Genomic DNA, 9,110 nt, shown 5'->3' with positions numbered 1-9,110 from the left:
GAACAGCGTTGTCTCCACTATTCGCGTACCCGTGGAAATTAGGGTACTCGGCCCAAATTACAGTCCTTTTCCTGTTACGGCATACCCCAGGATAATCTCTCTCTCTGCTGGGGTGTCTCTGCCACCTGACGGAGGGTCTCTTGCAGTCTCCTCTCTGTCTTCCACCGTGGAGGCACAGTCCTTGCCACAGAGGAGGCGTGCTTAGGATAACTTCGTTGTGGGTCAACGACTCACGGAATGAATGACTCCGACTGAACTAAATCTCGGCCCCAACATCTCTGGGCCCATTTCTTCATGCCAGATGGAGACCATAACACGTCATGAGCCAAATGGAGTGAAGGTTGTCTCTCTCAGCTTCTAGTATACTCTCGGGAAGTCTCCCTGGTGAGATGCTCACCTCCTGCCCAAGTGCCAGGGGTCCTCGGGTTCCTAGAGGTGCCTCCAGCCAAAGGAAAGCCTACAGGATGAACTGTAGACTCATCACCCTGCCTTGTAATAATATCAGCGCCTCTCTGAGCACCTCACCCGTTCAGGAACAGCTACACTCTCACAGAAAACCGATCACTTGGGATCAGAGGCGGAGGGAAGTAAATCCTAAAAACGGCTGGTGGTGACAATTCAGACACAATCCCTGACAGGGAGGAATTGCCCCAGAGGAATACGTCTGGAGGACCTGATGTTGACCACCCAGCCAAATACCCATGGTGGGGGATCAATTCAAGCCTGGCTACTTTCTAGCCCCCTGAGCCTCGGTTTCCTCATCCCTATAGAAAAGTGACAATACCTACGTGAAGCGTTACTGGGAGAATAAGTAGAGTTAAATGCACAGAGTGGATGGGATAAGTAGGTAGAAGAAGAAGTCGAAACACAGAATAATTAGAAACAGGAACCCATCATATAATGGGTATATTATTGGCCTCACAGTAAGTACGCAGCAAGGGAAACTAAATTTAGTATCCTGACTCTAATACTTCTCGTGTGACTCTGGCCAGGAGATTTATTCTGTGGACCCTAGATTTTTCGTCTGGAAATTAGAAACAACTCCTACCTGGCGATCCTGCAGAGAGCATAATACAGGGTCACGGGGTAAAACCATTGAGCCTGCCAGGTGCAAAATGTAATCTCCTTCCCCTGTTCTGCCATCAGACAGGAGCTTGGGAGAGCAGGAGTCTGATGTCACATGCCCTTTCCTAAGGCTCCAGGCAGATACGGAGCTGCCCAGAATCGATTCTGGGATTCCAACTGAGGCTCAAAGCAATTTTTGAAAACGACCCAATGAACCTCAAGTTGCCATCGGTGGACGTCACCACACCTACTACGCGCGAGGCTCTGAGACGACCGCTTCCCGCCTCAGTCCCAGGCGCCCGCGCGTGAGAAAGCGGACCTGACCTTGGTGAACGACAAACCTGTCAACAGGAGCCGGGAAGGCCTCCCGTGGAAACAGATCGGCCCTTCTCGGGCTGCAGACACCATGCTGAGCTTGACTCAGGGCTCACACCCACAAACCCATGAAATCATGACCTGAGTCGGACGCTTAACTGACAGAACCACCCAGGCGTCCCCAGAAAGCACTCACTTAGTAGGTGCTGGGTAGTGCTCCAAATGTTCCCGAACATTAACTCATTTAACCTGCACGGGCAACCTCCGGGTACCATCCCCATTTTAAAGGTAAAGGAGCTGAGGCACAAGGAAGTTACGTAACTTGCCCAAGGACACAGAAAGGAGCCCAGGGCACCTGGCTCCCGATTGTTTTCAATCACTGCGTACACGCGCGGGGTCACCCTCCCAGGATTCCAGTTAACCCTGCACATGTCACATAAAATCACACCGATTTACTTGTTGGTCAGACTTGGTGGTCTGTCCACCACCCCTACCAACGGCCTACAACCTCCTCAAAGCCAATGATCCATTCTTTGTGTGGTCATTAGCTATGCATTGGCTTGGCCTGCGCCCAGGGGGACAGGCCTTTAGCAAATGTTGAATGGACAGGTGCCTGAAGAGATTTCTGGAAAACAAACCCCCACATCAGTTTGAAACACACACACACAGTGGAAAGGTACAATATTCAGTCAATATTAAATCTTTCTAATATTGCAAGATTTATTCTTATTCTAATATTTATTCTAATATTAGACAGATTTAATATTGACTGAACACATATTCTGTATCAGAAACTTTATGCATCTTATCATGTTTTAATATACAAGAGAGCCCAGGAAGAAATATCAGGCCTTATTTTATAGATGGGGAAGCTGGGACTCAGAGAAGTTAAATAACTTGCACAAAGCTCTTATCCTAGGATTCCCCAGGGTCAGAAGCCAATTTTGTAAGTCTATCAAATGGGAAAAAATGGATTCTTGGGTGTTCTTTCTAGAGCATCTTGGCAAAAATCTGCACCCGCTGCACATCTTCATGCTATTTTCCAAACTCCGTAATTTGTAGAAAACTGACAGTAATGCAAATAATTCTTGTCCATGGAAATGCAAATGAAGCTTGGTCCTTGGAGATACAATTGATTATTGCCCTGTGGACACTGAACTGCCTTGCCATCTAATTGTACATTCATTTCAGATGCCTGACTGCCTATATGTTTGTGTTCTCCGAATTCCTCACTGAATCTGTTTTTACATTTTACTGGTTTCCTCATTAATTAACAAGCGAAATAAAATCCTTGGCATGTATTCATTATATATTTCCATGAGAGTCATAATTTTACCTTATTTCAATTTTAGCACCAATTAGGATTCAAATCCGAGGCTGTTGGTTCTTTCCAATTAATTATACACAAACACGCGCGTGCACACACACACACACACATCACTGTACTTCATCATTAACTTCTCTGTCAAAGGCAAACTAAGCTCTGTTAAAACATAAAAGCAATACAAATTTAAATAGGTCTTTTTAAAACTGTATTTTTCAGTATTGTCTCATAAGAACTGAATCAGTGATGTCTGCCTTGAACACTATGGCAGGCCATCCATCAGTGACAGCCCGGGATTCCTACTTTTGCACACGAATTCCAGTCCTTTAGTTCCAAAATTTTCTCTGCTTGCCTGCCTCCAGCTCCAGCAGACCCAAAGGGCATGAGCTGTGTGTGTTCGTGTGTTTTCTTCCTAAACTACACCGTGGCCCAGAGCAAACTGGCCCATAATCAGAGCTAACTAAGGCAGGTTGGATTGAACTGCATTGAACTGAATTGACCTGAGCTTAGCTTCCTGTATCTATCCATGAATACTTTTGCCTCCCCGCAATGCCAGGTCCCGGAGAACAGTCTTCCAGAGATACTCTACTGAGTCTTTTCTATAAACACAAATCCAGGACGCCTTCACCTTTGAGGAGTTGCGCGGTGATAGTTGCAAATTGACTGTTCCCTAGAAAGCGACATTAGAGACACCTCTGTCTTCCGGAAAACTTGAGAAATTTGCCGTGTCCATATCTTATCTGGGAAAATCCCAGGTTTCTTCTTCTATAAGGTGATGGGCAGTTTTTCATGGCAGGAAAAAAATGGCTGCTACAATCAGCAGACTCAGGCTAATAGTCCCAGTGCAACACACACACACAAACAAGATAGGGTGATTCAATGGAACAAATTCTGGAGTCAGACAGCTCTCACATCCTAGCTACGCTAGTCAATACTTCGAGATTAAACGTTATCCTCTGTGCTGGTTAATTTTATGCATCAATTTGGCTAGACTCTGGTGTCCGGATGCTTGGTCAAACACCAGTCCAGATGTCACCGTGAAGGTATTTTTAGACGCGATTAACATTTAAATCCGTAGACTGTGAGTACAGCAGATGCCCCTCCAGAGCGTGAGTGGGCTTCATCCGATCAACAGATGACCTGAAGAGAAAAAGCCCGAGGTCCCCTGAGGAAGAAGGACTTCTGCCTGCTGACTGCCTTTGGACAGCAGCTTCAACATCGCCTCTCCCCGGGTCTCCACACGCTGGCTGCAAGTTTCGGACTTGTAGTTCCCACAGCAGTGGAAACCGATTCCTTCATCTCTCCTCCAACTCCGATAGAGAAAATTATTATATGATGATCCGGGGGGTGGACTGCAGAGAACTGGGTTTTCCGGGATGTTGGGGAATAAGAAATTTACTTTCCTAGTCCCAGCAAGAGCCTGCCTTACCTGGCTAGTGTCCTGCAGATAAATGAAAGGCCTAGGAAACTATAATGCATCCTAGCTCTTGGCTCTGTGTGACCACCTCACTTCCAGTAAGTGTCTACATCTTTGGCTGAATAAATAGGAAACTCAGTCCACCCACAGAGTGGATATGTGCCTGGGATAAGGGGGTGTCAAATCCACAACCCACCTGAAATGTTGCACAACTAAAAATATTAAAGACGATTTATGACAACTCGATGTCTTTGGGGGACATTTTGCGAACCCCAGGAAGGTCAGTTTGTGTGCATGTTGTTGGAAGGCATTTGAATGTTTCATGGTGCCCACAGATCCCCGGGCGATTCTACGTGGTCAAACACAGACCAGAACCAATAGACTGGCCGCGGTCACCGGACATGGGACGCGTTCACCGGACCTGAGTCAGCCATACAAGCATGTCTATGTGTGCAGCTGTCCTCCCGAGGGGGCCCTCACTCCCCGAGCCACGAAGCCACTCCCTCAACGCCTACTGCTGCATCATGTGTATCACCAAAGGTTTTGAAATGGGAAAGAACAGGATATTAATTAACCCCAAGGTCACATTTCCCTTCTTCTGAAATTCACCCTCATTCGATTCCATGTTGTAAATAAGTTGGTCCATATTGTCTAATACAGTCCTGGAGAGATTATACAGTGAGCCCAAATATATATCGAGGTGCACACACACACACACACACACACATAACAGCTCTCCAACCAGTCTTAATTGTTAACTTGCTTGAAGCTAATGCATTCCTTGCTTGCTTATCCAAACTTCATGGTTTGTAGCAGAACTAACCTACTTCCCCTGAGATCCTGCAGACTGCTGGCCTTGAGGAACAAAGGACCAGACTTTCCAGAAGATAAGGCCTGATGGCACGCGAAGACAGCCACCATGGACCATGGGATCCTCGGCAAGAGATCCCTGGGAGCCTTGACTCCTGGTACAGATCAGGAGTCTGGACTGCGCTGCCGGGATGCAGCTTATTGGCTGGGCTGCAGGGGTACCCTTCACTGAGAGACACCTGGGAGCATTGACAACTGGCAGAGCAGAGGAATCTGGAAGCTATCACAAGGACAAATGGTTACCTACTGAGCACCAGCGTCTCCTGAACGTAACCCCCTCACCATCTCCCGAGCTTTTCCCTTTGAAGTGTATTTATTTATTTTGAGAGAGAGAGAAAAAAAAAAAAACATGCACACGTGTGTAAGAGAGGTGGGGGAGAGGAGCAGAATCCCAAGCAGGCTCTGCAACGTTAGCACAGAGCTCCACGCAGGGCTTGATCTCACAAACCGTGAGATCATGACCTGAGCCAAAATCAAAAGTTGGACACTTAACCCCCTGAGCCACCCAGAAGCCCCTGAGTCTTGCCCTTTAAAATCCTCCTGCTTCACCTGGATGGGGAGATGGGCTTTGAGACATTAGTCTGCTGTCTTCCCAGACTGCTGGCTTCCTGAATAAAGCAACCTTTCCTTTCCCACCAATGTCTGTCTCTTGTGTGTTGACTTTCGATCAGCTGAACCTGAGTTTGGAACCAGTCCTCTGTCTGGCCACATATATATGTGTATACAGATGTATATATACACACACACACATATACATATGTATATATGTAATTGTATACACACAAATATGTGTGTATATGTGTATGTATACACACGCACGTATATATATGTGTGTATAGACACACACATATATGTGTATATGTGTCTATAGACACACGTGTATGTGTGTATATATATTCTATATATTATATATGTACATATATATTCTATATATTCTATATATTCTATATATGTACATATATATTGTATATATAAAATATATATACATATATATTTATATGTATTAGACAATATACATTTATATGTATACAAGACTGTATTAGACAATATATATATTGTCTAATACATATAAATACATAGACATATGTATATATGTCTAATACATATAAATACATAGACATATGTATTATATGTCTAATACATATAAATATATATACATATATATACATATATATAAAATATATACAATATATATGTACATATATATATATATTCCTTTGTATCCCAAATATGGACACGGTAAATTATTTCCCATTTTTTAATCTCAACATGGGAATTAAAGGCCAAAGAAATTGAAGTCTAAAATGATTCTTTCCAGTTTCTCATTTTTATTGTACACCTGAAACTAATATAACACTATAATTAACTATATTAGAATTCACATTTTTTAATTTAAAAAAAAAAAACAAAAATTTTCATTCTGCTCCGTGTTTGAGGGAGAAGGTCCTGATGGAATGGACTTGAGATGGGTTTGTTCTGAAGCTGCCACTTGCCAAACTCCTTCCAGTGGAAGGGGTATGATTCTTTTAGCTCCTGCAAAGGGACAGAAATCCAATGCCCATCTCTTATAGGTCCCATTTTCCCAAAGATCCATTAACAGCCACAAGATCATCGTAGCGCCAATCCCACACCCATGAAAGCTAGAAAACCCTGGCAAATTCCAAGCCCTAGAGGATTATGATGGCAGAACCAGTCCCCCGGAGAGGTCAGAGCTCAGCCAAACACCATAACAGAGACTTTATAATTGCTGGGAGAAGGAAAATAAGTGGAAAATACGTGAAAAGGCTACATATCCTTGGTTTCAGCCTCACCGGAATACCAGCGTGTCTGGCCAGTTGTTTGACATGTTTTTTTCTATTAACACAAATCCAGCAGGACGCCTTCACCTTTGAGGAGTTTCGCGGTGATAGTAGCAAATCGTTCCCTAGAAAGTGACATTAGAGACACCTCTGTCTTCCCGAAACCTCGAGAAATTTGCAGCGTCCCTATCTTATTAGAGGCTCTCTTCTGCCTCTTAAAACCTCTTCGTTTCTGTTTCCCCAGATGTTTCTGGCACCCTGATGCTGAACCAAGCATCGGATCTGTCTCCTCTCCCTCCTGCCAACCGAGCACGCCACATTTATTTTTAGCTTCTTGTTTCCTGACAATTCCATTTCGGGTTGTTTTTTTTTTTCTCTGCATTACCCAAGAAGATGGAAAATCCCTCAGAAAACAACTGCTTCCCCTGGGTCACAAAGGTCTTCATCTTTTTATAGATAAAACCCACCATCATGCTGCTGTGGTTGAACCCACAGTCTGGGTCTTTCAAATCCACAACAATCGAAAGTTTATGATGCAAGCACTACCCTGCCAAGCTGACCCCACTGGAGGGTGGAGATTCAGAGCCTCAAATTCGTTTGGTCTGGGGTAGGACTCAGGCATCAGTGATTTTTTTTTTAATGTTTACTTATTTTAGAGACAGAGAGAGACAGAGTACTAGCAGGGGAGGGGCAGAGAGAGAGGGAGACACAGAATCCGAAGCAGGCTCCAGGCTCCGAGCTGTCAACACAGAGCCCAAAGCGGGGCTCAAACTCATGAACCCCAAGATCATGACCTGAGCTGAATTCGGATGCTTATCCGACTGGGCCACTCAGGCGCCCCTGGGCATCAGTGATTTTTTTTAAAACGCCTTCATATTAATTTTAATGTACAACCAAGGTTAAGAATCCCTGCTAGTGAGATCTAGAAGGTTCTCTACTCCTAATACCCCCCACCAGCATCAGCTACAGCTGTTTTTGATGGTAGGACACAGCTGCTGCCTCCCCTCAGGACCAGTGAGACTCAAGGCCCACAGAGAGAGTCCAGTAAACTCTGCCTCTCCACCGAGAATCTCCGCTTCGTGTAAAACTCGTAAGGTTTATTCTCGAAGATTCCTGGCCAAAATGCACCAAAAATGTATCAGTTACCACCCCCACTCAATCCCTCAATTGTAATATGGATACACATGGAGAGCTAACAGGCATGTAGGACGTAGAAGCTGGGAAGGAAATCACAGAAGCAGCTAGAATAAAGGAGAGCAGGAATGGAGAGCACCTCTGGACCAGAGGCCAGCTGAGACTCTCTGCCTATTTCTCCTCAGGTGTGAAGATGCCAGGGCCACTCCATCAGGCTTGGGTTGAGACGTCGAGGGAGAGGAGAACAGAGGCCTGAGGGCCCCACACAGGCCTTCAGGGCTGTGCCCCAGGGGGGACTCTAAGAGGGTCCAACACTTGCTCAACCCAGAAGTGAGACCTGTCCTGGCTCAGGGGAGGCCTCACTAAGCATATCCGCCCTTCCTCTTCCTGTGAAAAGGCAGCCAGGCATGACGGCGGTGCAGGGAAAGGGCGGAAAGCAGCTTTGAGAGAGGAGCCATCTTGGAACTCACCAGAATGGTACTTCTCTGGCAGGACCCGTGTCTGAATCTCTCCTGACCACCTTGTTGGAGACAACAAAGTTCTGTCCAACCCGGACACCTTACCTGCTGCTTCCTGCCGCCAGGTGGGGGTTCCTCAGGGGTCAACTACATGGCATGTCTCCAGCTGACGCTACAGCTGCCCCATCGGTGCCCTTGGCTGGTTCCGGGCACCTAGGTCCTATGATGGCTACTTGGGAGTTGTGCCGGATTCCCCCTGGGCTCCCCTCTGCGGCTGCTCCTTTGCCCCATGTCACTGCCCGGGTTTGGGCCCTCAACCTTGCCCAGACGAGCTGCCCCAACAATCTCCATGAAGTCTCCCTGACGGCCCGACCCTGGGTCCACACCCACCTCCGGAGTGAGATTTCTAACTCACCGCCCAACCCGGTGCCCCTCCTGCCCCGGCCTGACCCCGCTGGCTGCAGCTACCTCCAGGCAGGCCTCCATGGCACCCCACACCTCTCCTCTGACCATTGTCTGCTCATGGCTGCTTCCAGCTCACCACAGGACACCTCCCTGCCGCTCCCCAGCTGGAAAAGGTCCAGTCATCACTCCAGAGTCCGTACAGGCACCCCCCTACCAACCCCAGAGAAGGTCTTCCTCTCCCCTAATAACACCCACTGTATCCCCACCCCTGGATGAACTTGACCCTCCCTCCCTGGTCCCCTCCCAGGGCACATTTCTGTCAC

This window comes from Herpailurus yagouaroundi, unplaced genomic scaffold (assembly GCF_014898765.1).
Source record: "Herpailurus yagouaroundi ecotype Mexico unplaced genomic scaffold, PumYag 188, whole genome shotgun sequence".
NCBI lineage: Eukaryota > Metazoa > Chordata > Mammalia > Carnivora > Felidae > Herpailurus > Herpailurus yagouaroundi.
The sequence above is the reverse complement of the archived record's forward strand: the minus strand, read 5'-3'. Positions refer to the sequence as shown.